Below are 15,874 nucleotides of genomic sequence, written 5' to 3'. Positions count from 1 at the left end.
AAATGCTGGATAAAGCTGACAGAAAGAAATGCAACTGTAGGTGCTCTGGCAATATAGAAATGATACAACTAAGAAAAATGGAAGAAAAGGAAAGAGAAAGTATTCCTCAGAATGATTTTACTGACTGCTCATCTGTAATGCCTGGGAGTCAAAGGATATTGTTTATAGAAATGTAAGCATGCTTAATGGCACCAGGGGAAACAAAGTTAATATGATTAAATCAAATTGTGGGATGAAAAATCACATAGGGAGGACAAGAAAGAGAATACAGCTAATACCATTGTTCTTAGTTTAGAGACATTAGCTACTGTCTAAAGAAAGAGATGATTTTGTGAAATTACATAAGGTAGCCATCAGAATAAAAGTTTAACTCTTCCAAATATCACAACATCAAAATAAAAGCAATAAAAACAAACAAGACAGCAAAAGATAGATATGTGCATATAAATCATAGCATAATATACTGTAATCAAAATATAACCAAACACAATTTATCATTAAAAGTAAGTGGGCTTGACTCTTATTAGAGGAAAAAATATTGTCAGATTAAATCAAAAAGCAAATCTCAATTCTATGCTGGATATAAGATAAAGTGTTACAGAAAGTTTAGAAATAAAAGTAAAGACAATGAATAAAAGGATCTTCTCTTCATGCGTTAGGAGTATAAAACAGTAAGTAAACACATCATATGTTTTCTGTTTTTACACTTAAATGGCTGGACATGTTACACCACTAGTATGAATTTACTTCAGATATATAAAGGATACACTTTTATGTGGTTAGAAACAGCAATGATAATAGTTAAGGTGAAAATAACATCTGCATTGATGCTAGGAAGAAAGAGCTATTGTTGGGTACATAGTGATCACATTACCATGGAGCAATCTGTTCCCAACTGAAATGTCCTTGCCCTTCTATTGAAATCATGTAAGATTCTGCAAAAGTAGTGTTTACTTCCCACAAATCAGCCATTTGTGGGAATGGCTGCTATTGTTGTCCGCATGGAATGAGCATCAGACCTATATTTAGCTGTTGTATCATTAAGAGTCATATTTGGCCCTTTCCAGAGGCTGTTATTTCAATTATATTCTGGAGAATTAGTCTATTTCCAGACAAATAATTTTACCAGAACTTTGATCCATATGAAATGACCCTTTGGTAGGGATCCAGGGATTGAGTTTATTTTTAATTACTATAGCATCCTGGTCAGGCTGAGAAACAGATTACCTTTATATTTCCCTGGCATGTGAGCAGGGCTAGATTTAGTGTGAGAATGCTTGAAAGTTTATAGTTTTTTAGAAATTTTATTTACTGTGTGTCTCTTTATCAAAATAAAATTAATTCTGAAAAGCTATATTAAATGAATTATTTTGAGATGGTCTTTTCCCCTTCTTCCAATGAGAGGATATCCACAGATATGTCAGGAGCTTGCTTTACGTAGAAATGTGTTGAGGGCCACAGGCTTGGGTTCACCTGGGAATGTTTAGGGACACCTCCCCAAGTTGTTGTTGAAGAGTGGGGTAAATGTAAGATAGAATTAGGCTCACGGAGGCCAGATGAGAGCAACATGTCACCCCAGAAACACAGCATATACCTAGGAGATCTGTTCTCAGTATCAAAGTCTTAAGCACCGTAAGATTGCATATAGACCAAGACAACAACTATATATATATATATATTTAATAAAATCAGTTAATATATAAACATATATTTATTTATTAACTTATTTTTATTTTTATCTTCAGACAGCATCTTGCTCTGTCACCTAGGCTGGAGTGCAGTAGTGCAATTAAGGCTCACTGCAGCCTTGACCTCTGGGGCTGAAACTATCCTCCTGCCTCCGTCTCCTAAAATCACCTTGCCAGGCCCAGGGCAATAACTATGCAATGTTTATATAATTTGGAGCAAAAAAAAATTTGAAATATGTGTGCATTGCTTTTTAACCTGTTCTATTGATTTACTTTATTAAATACTGAATAGAAACAATATATTTATAAAATATTTATTTTATATATATAATAAGCACATAATGAACACCTGTGTCTCCAGTCTTGGTTTAAGAAATTAAGCCAAAAGTAATCATAAATGCTTATGATTACTTTTGAAGTCATCTGTACAACTTTTGCTGACTACATACCCTTCTTCAACAATCTAATGATGGCCACTGTGAGCACTGTGTATATTGAATTGTGTTGTATTTTAATACCGTGTGCACTACATTGTTTTCCTAGCTGTATGCTATTGCATTTAGTGAGCATAATGAATTATATCAATATAATTCACTTTTGTCATTTCATTGTTTCAGCTTTTCTGTACTAATTATTGCCAATATATTTCTACTGGCATAAAAACAGACACATAGGACAGTGGAACAGAATAGAGATCACAGACAAATCTACATATTTACAAACAACTCATCTCTGACAAAGGCATCAAGAACATACACTGGGAAAACAACAGTCTTTTCAATAAATGATCCTGGGAAAACTGAATAACTATATGCAGAAGGATAAAATTAAACCCATCTCACCATACACAAAAATCAAATCAAATAAAAATGGAATACTTGAATCTGAGACCTGAAACTATGAAGCTAGTTTAAAAAAAAGCATAGGAAAGGCTGGGCACGGTGGCTTACGTCTGTAATCTCAGCACTTTAGGAGGCCAAGGCAGGCGGATCACAAGGTCAGGAGATCGAGACCACCCTGGCTAACACGGTGAAACTCCGTCTCTACTAAAAATACAAAAAAAAAAAAAAAAATTAGCGGGGCATGATGGTGGGCGCCTGTAGTCCCAGGTACTCGGGAGGCTGAGGCAGGAGAATGGCGTGAAAAAAAAAAAAAAAGAAAGAAAGGAAAAAAGAAAGCATAGGAGAAATGCTCCAAGACATTAGTCTGGGCAAAGATTTTTTTGCGTAAGACCTCGGAAGCACAGGCAACAAAAGCAAAAATAGACAATGGGATTATATCAAACTAAAAAGCCTCAAGCAAAGGAAACAATCAATAAAGTGAAGCGCCAACCACAGAATGGGACAAAATATTTTCAAACTATCTATCTGATAAAGGATTAACAAGTAGAATATATAAGGAGCTCAAACAACTCAATAATAAACAAACAAAAAATCTGATTGAAAAATGGGCTACTGAAGAGGCTGAGGTAGGAGGATTTCTTTTTTTTTTTTTTTTTTGAGATGGAGTCTCACTGTCGCCCAGGCTGGAGTGCAGTGGCGCGATCTCGGCTCACTGCAGGCTCTGCTCCCCCGGGGTTCACGCCATTCTCCTGCCTCAGCCTCCTGAGTAGCTGGGACTACAGGCGCCTGGCACCAAGCCCGGCTAATTTTTTGTATTTTTAGTAGAGATGGGGTTTCACCGTGTTAGCCAGGATGGTCTCGACCTCCTGACCTCGTCATCCGCCCTCCTCGGCCTCCCAAAGTGCTGGGAATACAGGCGTGAGCCACCGCGCCCGGTCAGGAGGATTTCTTAATCCCAGGAGTTGGAGGTTACAGTGAGCTATGATTATGGTACTGCCCTTTAGCTTGGGTGACAAAGCAAGACCTTGCTTCTAAAAAAATAATAGTTAAAAATATATAAATAAATACAATTTAAAAATGGGCAAAAGATCTGAACAGATATTTTCTCAAAAGAAGACATACAAATGGCCAATAGGAAGACGAAAAAATATTCAATATCACTAATCATCAAAGAAATGCAAATCAAAATCACAATGCAATATCATCTCACCTTGGTTGAAATGACTTGTTTCAAAAAGACAGGCAATAACAGATGCTGGCAAGGATGTGGAGAAAGGGAAATACTAGTACACTGTTGGTGGGAATCTACATTAATAAAGCCACTATGGAGAACAGTATGGAGGTTCCTCAGAAAAGTAAAAATAGAACTACCATGTGGTCCAGCAATTTCTTTACTGGATATATATCCAAAATAAAGGAAATTAATATATCAAAGACATATCTACATGCCGATGTGTACTGCAGCACTATTCACAATAGACAAAATATGGAATCAACGTAAGTGCTTATCAACAAATGAATAGATTTTAAAAGTCATATATATACATAATGGAATACTACTCAGATACAAAGAAGAATGAAATTCTGTCATTCGCAGCAACATAGGTGGCGTTGGCCATTTGGCTTAACGTAATGAACATAGGCCATTTTGTTAAGTGGAATGAGCCAAGCACAGAAACGCAAATACCACATGTTGTCACTCATATGTGGGCAGTAAAAAAGTGGATTGCATGAAGATAGAAAGTAAATTGGTGGTTGCTAGAGGCCAGCAAGGGGAGTGGGAAGAGGAGATTAAGAGAAGAAAATATAAATGTATTTATCACCACTAAACTGTCCTCTAAAAATGTACAGATGGTAAATTATATATGTATTTTTTAACTCAATAAAAAGTTAAAAAAATTCTGCTGTGTGTTTATAGGGCACATGTACAAGACTTTCTCTAGGGTTGTATCAGTTTTCTGTTCCTGCTGTAACAATTTACCACAAATTCAGTGGCTTAAAATAACACATTTTTGTGAGATTTGAGTCAGTTTTAAAAAACACACACAAACTTATTGTCTTAGAATTGTTTTGGTTGGAAATCTGGCATGGCTCTCACTGAACTAACATCAAGATGTTGGCAGGCTGCATTTCTTTCTGAAGGCTCTAAAAGAGCATCTGGGTTGTTGGCAGAATTCAGTTCCTTGTGGTTGTAGATCCTCAGTTTCTTCCTGGTTGTAAACTTTGGGTCATTCCCAGCTTCTAAAGGTCACTGGCTTTCCTTGGCTTGTGGCCCCCTACCACTGTTTTAAAAGCCAGTAATAGCAGGCCACATCTTTCTCATACTGCCATCTGTCTGAATCTCAGCATCCAGAAAATATTCTCTGCTCTCAAGGAATTATGAGATTAGATTGGCTCACCAAGGTAATTCAAGGTAATTTCCCCATTTCAATGCCCTTAATGGTAATCACATCTGCCAAGTCCCTTTGAAGATGCTAACTTACATTAGCATGTTCACCTTATCTGAAGACTGGGATGTGGCTGTCTTTGGTGGGGGGCAATTATTCTGCCTAACCCAAAGATACCCAACTTGCAGATATACAACTAATTCATGGAGATGAAACATTTTCAAATCTACAAGAAAATGTTTTCTAAAATGAGCATTTCATATACTTTCACAAGTACTGTATCAGAATTATATTTACTTCATAATGTTGCCAATACTGATATCAGATATTTAATTTTCTAGCCAGTTCAGGATAATGTGAATTGTGAATAATATATTTGTTCATTCAGTCAACAAACATTTTTTATCAGATACCACCGATATGCTGGACAGTGTCATGGATCCTAAAAATATAGCTGTTATTATTATTTTTTTAAACAAAGTCCCCACTGTGATAAAGCTTTTATTCTTTGGGACAGGCAGACAGTAATCCAGATAAATAAATGCAAGGGCAAATTGGGGGAAAAATTGGAATGGAGAGCTCAAAATCTGGCCCCAGAGAAGTGCAGAGGGAAAGGGGACCCAGTTCAGAATCTCGGTGCGTCCACACCAAACAATTCCATGAGGGCTGAGGAGACAGAGCTGAAAGGCTTGTCTGACATCACAAGAGACAGAAAAGTGAGCCCCATTTTCATCTCTATCCTGACAATGTTCCTGGCTTGATTTCCTCCTTCCAGCAGACACAAGAATCAGGGAGCGCACCCTGATGGTAACATTTTTTTCAGAGGCCTATTTTGGGGATCCTGGTGAGAACCTGAGTCCGTCACTGACCACGGCAGCCCAGCATGGTCCCCAGTGCGTGGCCCAAGGCCAAGATTCTCTACCTCCATCCTGGAGGCAGAAGAAATGTCTGGGGGAAAATGAGAGGTTTTAGGTGGTTGGCACTGGGTGAGACCAAGGAGAAATTTTAAAGCTGTGTGTCCTGGGGCCGGGGGCGGTGGCTCATGCCTGTAATCCCAGCACTTTGAGAGGCCGAGGCGGGCAGATCACGAGGTCAGGAGATTGAGACCATCCTGGCTAACGGTGAAACCCCGTCTCTACTAAAAATACAAAAAATTAGCCGGGATTGGTGGCCGGCGCCTGTAGTCCCAGCTATTCGGGAGACTGAGGCAGGAGAATGGCGTGAACCGGGAGGCGCAGCTTGCAGTGAGCTAAGATCGCGCCACTGCACTCCAGCCTGGGTGACAGAAAGAGACTCCTTCTCAAAAAAATAAAAATAAAATAAAAATAAGAAATAGAAAAAGCTGTGTGTCCTTTGTTTCTTCATATTTTGCAGATTTTTGATGTCAAAATATTTTCATAGTCAAAAGAGTGTTAATAAAGAATGACTTCTCTGTTATAAAAACCCTAATAGTGAATGTATTTACCAAGAAGTTAGAGTCTATCTTTGGTTTTTTTGTTTTTTGCCCCGTAGTTTAAAAAAATAGTTTTATTGTATGGATATTCTACAGTTAGTGTATCTATTCACCTCTTGATGGACATTTGGTTTGCTTCCAGTTGTTTTTGCTATTTCAAATAAAGTTGCTACGAATGTTTGTCCAATCGTTTGGACATACGCTTTCATTTCTCTTGGGCAAAGAAGCAGGATTTGAATGACTAGGTGGTGTGATATGGTCAATTTTTTTTTTTTTTTTTTTTTTTTTTGAGGTGGAGTCTCGCTCTGTCGCCCAGGCTGGAGTGCAGTGGTGCATCACGGCTCACTGAAAGCTCCGCCTCCCGGGTCCACGTCATTCTCCTGCCTCAGCCTCCGGAGTAGCTGGGATTACAGGCGCTCGCCACCACGCCCGGCTAATTTTTTGTATTTTTATTAGATACGGGGTTTCACCGTGTTAGCTAGGATGGTCTCGATTTCCCGACCTCGTGATCCGCCCGCCTTGGCCTCCCAAAATGCTGGGATTACAGGTGTGAGCCACCGCTCCCGGCCAGTTTAACTTTTAAAGAAACTGACAAAGTGGCTGTATTTCCAGCAGCAGTGTATGAGCATTCCTGTTCCTTTGTGTTCTCACCAATGTTTAGTATGGTCAGTCTTTTACATTTTAGCTATTCTAATAGGCATGTAGCAGTATCTCACTGTGGTTTTAATTTACATTTCCCTAATGATGAATGATGTTGAACATCTTTCAATGTGCTTACGTATCATCCATCTGTATTCTATGGTGAAATGTCTGTTCAGATCTCTACATTTGTGTTAGACTATTTGTTTTCCTATTATTGAGTCCTGAGAGTTCTTTGTATATTTTGGATAACAAATGTATCTTCACCAGATATAGCTTTTGTAAATTTTTACTCCCAGTCTGTGATTTGTCTTTTTATTCTCTTGATAGCGTTTTTCTTTTTCTTTTCTTTTCTTTTTTTTTTTTTTTGACAGAGTCTGGCTCTGTCAGCCAGGCTGGATTGCAGTGGCACGATCTCGGCTCACTGCAATCTCCGCCTCCCGGGTTCACGCCATTCTCCTGCCTCAGCCTCTCCTAGTGGCTGGGACTACAGGCGCCCGCCACTACACCCGGCTAATTTTTTGTATTTTTGGTAGAGAGGGGTTTCATCGTGGTCTAGATCGCCTGACCTCGTGATCCACCCACCTCGGCCTCCCAAAGGGCTGGGATTACAAGCGTTAGCCACCGTGTTTGGCCACTGGATAGTGTTTTTCACAGGTCAGATTAATTTTTATATAAATCATTTATTTTATTTTTATTATGTAAAATTTTATAATTTTTAATTTTATTTTTAATTTCCTTTTTAAAAGGTAAATAAAATTTTAAGTGTAATGATGCAAAATTTTGTTTAAAAGTAAATGTATATAAAAGTGTTGATATAGACTAAAAAATTGAATAAGAAGGTAGTTAGTTGTCACAGTAGGAGTGAAGTGAAAAGCTTCCCCTTTCACCTTCTGAAGATTACCCGAAATGAACTGACCATACACAGATTAATAAAAGAAAGGGTATAGAAACTTACTTAACCTGCAAAAACATGAGAGCTATACACAAAGTATAAGACTTGAAGATGGCTCAGATCTTAAACGCTCTCCTCATAGGCAATAGATATATAGACCCAGGATGCAGACATTATTTTGTAAATAATTTCCTTTGGAAGCTGGATGGGACAGACAAATTACGGGAAGGTGAGAGATGGAACTGCACAGGAAAAAGTTTGTCTTTGTCACTTTAATCTTATCATTACTAGAGAATAATTATGAATATTTTAGAATAATATATTTTTAAGCCCAAACCTCACCAAATGTTTTTTCTAAAACAAATACTTTTTGTTGTTGTTTGTTTGTTTTTGATACTGTGTCTCACTCTGTCACCCAGGTATGGAGTGCAGTGGTGCAACCATGGCTCACTGCAGCCTTGACCTCCTGGGCTCACATGATTCTCCTACCTCAGCCTTCCAAGTAGCTGGGCTACAGGCATGCACCATCATGCCCTGGTAATTAAAGAAAAAAATAATTTTTGTTAGAGACCAAGTCTCATTATGTCACCCTGGCTAGTCTTGAACTCCTGGAATCAACTGATCCTCATGCCTTGGCTTCCCAAATTATTGGGATTATAGGTGTGAGCCACAGTGCCTGACCACATATTTCTATACTTCACTGAGGAAAGGAAGGTGCTAGGAAAATTGGTTAAGAACTATTTTTTAAAAAGCTATTAGTAGTGTTTTATTTTCTTTTATTTTTTAATGATTGATTGATTTTTGAGATTGGGATCTCACTATGTTGCCCAGGCTGGTTTCACATTCCCAAGTTTAAGCAATACCCCTGCCTCAGTCTCCCAAGTAGCTGGGATGACAGGTGTGTGTCACCATACCCAGCTCCATTAGTAGCGTTTTTAACAATTGTGGGCCACTGAGTAAGAATAATTTTTTTAAATTAAAGGTTATTTTTAAAAAAGCACATTTGTAGAAAATTACTAGCATAATCTGCCTAAAATAAATATACATATTGAAAAAGTGTTTGCTCTGAACAAAAAGAAATATATTCACCACACATACATACATACACACACACACACGCACACACGCACACACACACACACACACACACAAACATTATGGAAGATTTCAAGACCAGACAATAATTTCCACTCAATCCAAAAACAATGCAATCCCAGAGCTGAGTATTTAGGTGAAAAATATATCAGGAATGGGAGGCATTCAGGTTTAATTTTCATGTTTTGGTAGAGTTAGGATGTAAGTTTTCATTTAAAAATATTCTTTATTTTTTTGCTACTATTGTGGTTTCTGTATTGTTACTATACAATCTGTAAACTAAATAGTAAAGGAGAGAAAAGTGATTTTCAAAGAAGCTGGCTTGGGAACAGGTACTATTCTGGGAAGATGAAAGGTTTCACTTAATGACTGGTACCTGTGCCACTCTGATTATTTTAACTGTTAACCTTTTAGCAAGAGGTTTTTCTTTTAAAAGACATCCTTTACTATTTGGGAAGCTAGTGCAATAGTACACATTGAGGCCCACATACCACATGCCAAATATTTAAAAGGCATATTTCTAGCTAACCACTGTACATACATAGAATTTTTCTCTCTTATTTTCTTATTTTAGTTTTTTTCCTTGTCAACAATTTTATGTCCACACTTATCTTCTATCATCCCACTTTGACAAATAATATCATATCTTCAAAATGATGTGGAAGACTAGATTGGAATTTAGAACCGTGGAACATTGTAATTGTACAGGCAAGTTTCTTCCTGGGAAAAAATAAAACAGGAAGAAAAGGCTGGGCAGCCTCTGGTTCAGGAAGGAAATTCGAGAGTCCCTTATAGCAGCATCTCTAGTACTTGGGAACCGAACAGACTTCTCAGCCTGTGAGGCTGGAATGGGCCCTTCTGGAGAACACGACAGAGAAGTTATCTACTGCCTTTGCCCCCAGGGCCCAGGCAACACTTTTACCCTCCATTGCTTGTCTCCGAAGTTAAGGGGAGGAGACAATGTGTTGTTTAGTGACCTCGACAGAAAAAGTGTCCTCCTGCAACCACTCATTTGTTACTTTCCTTCTTCCTGAATTGCCTGGACCCACTCCTCCTCCATTTGACTGGCTCTGTGCACTGATGTTATAGTCAGGAGATTTTTTGGAATTGTGGCTTCTAAAAATGTACACCTGACTCTACCCATAGCTGGCCCTGTGAACCTACATACCTGCTTCACTGTGTCTCCTTCTCATAGAGAGACTCTTCCTGCTGAGTCTCTGCCCTCTGCTCCTAGATCCAAATGGCATCTCCTACCCTATCCCTGTATGGCTTAACCAAGGGAAACTCTTTCCCAGAGGAGTCAGGTAAGGAGACGGTGGCTGAGCTTCTTACAGACTTAAAGGAGACATCCTGGAATTTAGGAGTCCGTCCTTCCTTTCTGTCTCTCTGGCAGCTCCTGCTGCTGCTCAAAGTTTAGCTTTGTCTCTCATCCAGCTCAGACTGTTGCTGGTCCTGATGGCCTCTGCTTAGCTGTATTAGTACGTTCTTGCATTGCTATAAAGAAATACATGAGAAATACCTTTAGTTGGCTCACGGTTCCATAGGCTATGCAGGAAGCATGGTGGTTTCTGCTTCCAGAGAGGCCTCAGGAAACTTTTATTCAAGGTGCAGGGCAAAAAAAAAAAAAAAAAAAAAAAAAAAGCTACCAGCACTGCACTGTGAGGCCCTGATCCCTGAGCTAACTTCATATTATTACCTCTACAGCAAGTATCTGTGAGAACATAGATGTATTTCTTATGTGAGTACACAATTTACAGAAGAGGAACTACTCTCCCAACCAAAACAAAATGTCATAATTTTAATTTACCAGCAAACCTAGGTTGCTTCTGTGAAATGATCTCATTTGCTGAGTTTTAAAATTGACTAAATTTCCCAATTTCCAAATGAAAATATTTAGTTATCTTGCCTTGCTATGTGTTTTTGGTTAATATGATGATTAATTTTTGGTCTGTTACTTAATATATGTCATGATTGTTGATATGGATTATAAGGACTCACAAAATAGTTTTCAGATGTCTTTAATTTTTTTACTTAGTGTAGATCCTATAAATGGATTAGGAAGATTGATTGATTTTCCTACCAGTCAGGACTCACCCCTTGAAGCTATAGGAGGGTAAACCTCTGAAGACCATACAATTTAGGGAACACTAACACCTCAAAAAACTCTGTAAACTTCGTTCCTTCCTTTTCTTCCTTCCTTCCTTCCTTCCTTCTTTCCTCCTTCCCTCCCTCCCTCTCTCTCTCTTTTCTTTCTTTGTTCATTTTTGAGACAGAGTCTTGCTCTGTCACTCAGGCTAGAGTGTAGTGGCTGGATTATGGCTCACTGCTGCCTTGACCTCCTGGGCTCAAGCAATCCTCTCACCTGAGCCTCCCTAGTAGCTGGGACTATTGGCATGCTCAGCTAATTTTTTCCTCCTTTTCTTTTTGTAGAGACAGGGTCTCATCATGTTGCCCAGGCTGGGCTTGGACTCCTTGGATCAAGCAATCCTGCGGCCTCAGCCTCCCAAAGTGCTGGATTACAAGCATGAGCTACTGTGCCCAGCCTTAAGTTTTTTTCATACGGGAGGAAAGAATTTGGGAAAGTAGGTGTGTGTGTGTGTGTGTGTTGATGAGGGAGCCAACACATTTTTCTGCAAAGCTTGAATTCTGTGCCTCAGTTTTTCATTTTTGTTAGGTGCAAAATAAAATCGTATCCTGCTATAGATGTAAACCTGTGAGCAGATCCTACTCAAAACCTGATTCAAACTTTTTGTAGATCTTTGTCTCTCTATGGCATAAGAATAAATTCTTCTGGTTTTCTTCCCTCAGAAAAATGGACTTAGACTTCCCACAAGCCTTCCAGAAAGAACTCACCTGCCTCATCTGCCTGAATTACCTCATAGACCCCATCACTATAGGCTGTGGGCACAGTTTCTGTAGGCCCTGCCTCTGCCTTTGCTGGGAAGAAGCACACACTCCTGCCCTGCATGCAGGGAACTGTCACAGCAGGAAGATTTCAACCAATATTCTTCTGAAGAATCTAGTGTCCATTGCCAGAAAAGCCAGTCTCTGACAGTTCCTGAGCTCTAATGAACAAATGTGAGGGATCCACAGGGAGACAAAGATGTTCTGTGATGTGGGCAAGAGCCTGCTCTGTTTTCTGTGTTCTAACTCTCAGGAATACTGGGGCACAGAAACACTGGCCCACTGAAGGGGCAGCTAAGGAACACTGTGTAAGTGATGACTCAGAGCACTTTGAAAGCTGGAGGGCATCACAGGTAAAGAGATTAGGAGGAAGATGAAGAGCATGAGGATTAATCTATTCTTTACCGAGTGTCATGTACTGCCTAGGCATCAGTGATATAACTGTTATCCTGCTATCAAATCTACTGATAAGTGGCTCATTTAACTTATATGCACTCATCACAATGCAAGAAATCCTCTGACTGCTCCTACCATCATGGCCTCTAGCCATGATATGACTTGTCTCCACACTAGCAGAAACTAATTGTCTCCCTATATTAGGGATAAGTGGCATTTATATATATATACAATTTTTATATATAATTTGTATATGATATATAAAATACAAATAAATATTTATACAATATATATTATATACATATATACGTATATATATACACATATATATACATATATATACATATATATATACATATATATATATCACAATGCCAAAAATGTTTTGTCTTCGAAATAATCACAGTGCATTTGGAGAGACAAATGCATCTACAACCAGGCGACAACACTGAAAATAAAATTGTAGCAGTTTGAATAGGGGATTAAATGAGTTAATTTTTTCCTGGGGTTCAAAAAAAGAAACAGCAACAAAAAGTGGTACTTAAGACTGAAAGTTGGCCGGGTGCAGCTGCTTATGCCTGTAATCTCAACACTTTGGGAGGCCAAGGTGGGCAGATAACCTGAGGTCAGGATTTCGAGACCAGCCTGGCCAACATGGCAAAACAACGTTATTACTAAAAATACAAAAATTAGCTGGGCATGATGGCAGGTGCCTATAATCCCAGCTACTCAGGAGGCTGAGGCAGAAGAATCACTTGAACCCAGGAGGCAGAGGCTGCAGTGAGCCAAGATCACGCCATTGTACTGCAGCCTGGGTGACAAAAGCAAAACTCCATCTCAAAAAAAAAAAAAAAGAAAGTTCTGTGTTATGACACAGAACATATGCAACATGAATATGTCATGGTTATGAACATGTAGACTACTCAAGATTGTGTATTTTTAAAATAATAGAATACTAGGTTAAAAAATTAGCATCACAGAATGAAAAATAAGCCACAAACTAGCAGAAGATAATTGTAACACATAAAAACAAGGAATTAAATACAATGGTAATATAATGATAGCTATTCTTACAAAGTTGTTTCTATGTCTCAGGTACTATTCTGAACAACATACGTGCATCTTGAATGCGTGAAGAATTCCTATATAAGAAAAACACAAACAACAACATTTAAAATGAGCAAAAAACCCGAATAGGAATTTCACAGAAGAGAAAACATAAATGGCCCATAAACATAATAAAAGATGCTCAACTACAATTCTAATCAGGGAAATAAACATTAAAACCCCAAAGAGATACCACTTCATACTCTAGGAAAATCCTAAAAGGCTGTGAATATCTAGTTTCATTGAGGAAGAACAATGGGAAGACTATTCACTGCTGGTGAGGCTGTAGATTGGTACAACTGCTTTGGAGAACAGTTTGATGCCACTCGATAGAGCTGAACACACACATGCCCAAAGACCAAGCAATTCCACTCCAGGTACATACTGTAAAAATACTCCTGCACATGTAGAATAGGAGACACTGCATAACAAAGTTCACTAGAACATGAGGCTGAGGTGGGAAGATGGCTTGAGACCAGGAGTTCGAGGCTGCACCAGTAGCTGGGACTATAGGCATGTGCCACCGTGCCTGGCTAATTTTTTGCAGTTGTGGTTGTTGTTAAAGATGAGGTCTTCCTTTATTGAACAAGCTGGTCTCCAACTCCTGGCTTCAAGTGATCTTCCCACTTCTGCCTCCCAAAGTGCTGGGATTACAGGTGTGAGCCACCATGCCCGGCCAAGTTCTGCTTCTTAACTTGAGGTAGATACTTTGATGTTTCATTTTCCTTTATTGTACAGATATACTTTATATTCTCATATGTGACACAAGTCAAAATTTAAAAAAACAGTTTAACGTTTATTCCCTTTAGATGAATGATGGGCAAATTTACATAATGCATTCATTACTGAAACAATGTATAGATTTCAGACTAGGAAAGTAACTATTTATAAAAGAAAAGCTTTAAACCTGAAACAGAAACAAAATCCTGAAACTGTAAAATTGAGTCAAACTAAAATTTAAAAAACAAAGCAATGATATAAAGTATCATTTGTCCAAATGTGTTCTACAAAACGCTTTTTTCTTAAATATGTCTGAGGAAAAACAGGTTCTAGGAGTAAAATATGTTTGAAAAATCCTGGGTTAAACAACTGAACCTATGAAGGAAGGAATAGAACTTCTCAAGCTCTTGACTCTGGAATCTTTTTTACACGGCAATTAACACCATCCTTCTTCTTGGATTTGTATTTCAGATAAACACAATCTGGGAAACATTTTATAATACAGAGGGCCACACCAGATTGAATATTGCCCCCAGGAATGAAATGAAAACAGGAATGGATTCTCCAGTAAGAGGTACCCAGATATCCTAATCTTCAGTAGCTGACCTAAACCCTGGACAAGTGGGATCAAACCCCATTACCAAATACAACTTTTTAGGAACTAAGTGGATAATCACTCTGTGTTGTATGAACATGTGGGCAGTGTGTTTCCTACACAGCTTAAAAGTGCAACAAAAAAAGATCTAGGTGTCATGTAAAGAATTTCTACCACTGTTAGGGTAAAGGTGGACTGACAGGCAGAGGGTCTTAGATGTGACTTAAGTAAAGTTCAATAGAAGCTTCCAGCACAGATATTCATGTTTCGAATTGGACCACTCAGTTAAAAAGTTTTTCCATTAGACTTCCCCTAATCAAATTAGAAATTATCTAATTTTCTAATAAAGTTTTCCCCAGGCACAAGAAATCTGTGAACTGGACCTAAGAGATTCTTCATAATGTGCTTTTATTACCATAAAAGATGCACATTTATTTTAAAAACTTCTCTAAACCACTATCATAAACCTTTGCACACACTTATTTCTTTTGGAAGCTAACTTCCGAGTGGTAATGAAATATATTCTTAAGAAAAAAGTCTGACACAATGCCTTTGTGTCTTAAAATACGTTAAAATATTATTTGAAAAGAGTCAAACATCTGTCTTTTCAGGGTATCACAGGGCATCAAACTGGAAAATGTGGCACTGCCAGGAGTTTCTACCTGGTGAAGGTTGGCAGACTTTTCTCTTCAGAGGGCTCTTGACAGGGTAGCATCCATTATCTTGCCAATTTACCAAAACCTAGGCCCAATCCTCAGTCTTATAGGTTCAGAATTTTATTTTTATCATCATCAATAGGGTAGCTACATTGCTTAGAAGCAAACAAAAATAACCATGTTTCAATAGAAATCAGGATATAGATGTATTAATACAGAATGACAAATATAACTGTGACAGAAATAGGAATGCCTGTTTATGGTCATATACGGCCAATACTTTCATTACAGCCAAACTCATACATGCAGCCAAATAAGAGGCCCCTGGATACACAGGGAATCAGAATAAAAAAGAAGAACTGAACATTTAATAGTCTTCTTTCATTCAATCAATAATTTTTTTTAAATTAAGCAACTACTATGTCCAGGTAACCTTCTAGGTCCTGGGGATACAGAGGTCTCTGCTTACAGAAGTCATATGTAAGTAGCAGGTGAAG

The sequence above is a fragment of the Pan troglodytes genome, chromosome 8 (genome assembly GCF_028858775.2).
Source record: "Pan troglodytes isolate AG18354 chromosome 8, NHGRI_mPanTro3-v2.0_pri, whole genome shotgun sequence".
In the NCBI taxonomy this organism is placed as follows: Eukaryota; Metazoa; Chordata; class Mammalia; order Primates; family Hominidae; genus Pan; species Pan troglodytes.
Note: the sequence above shows the minus strand (reverse complement) of the source record.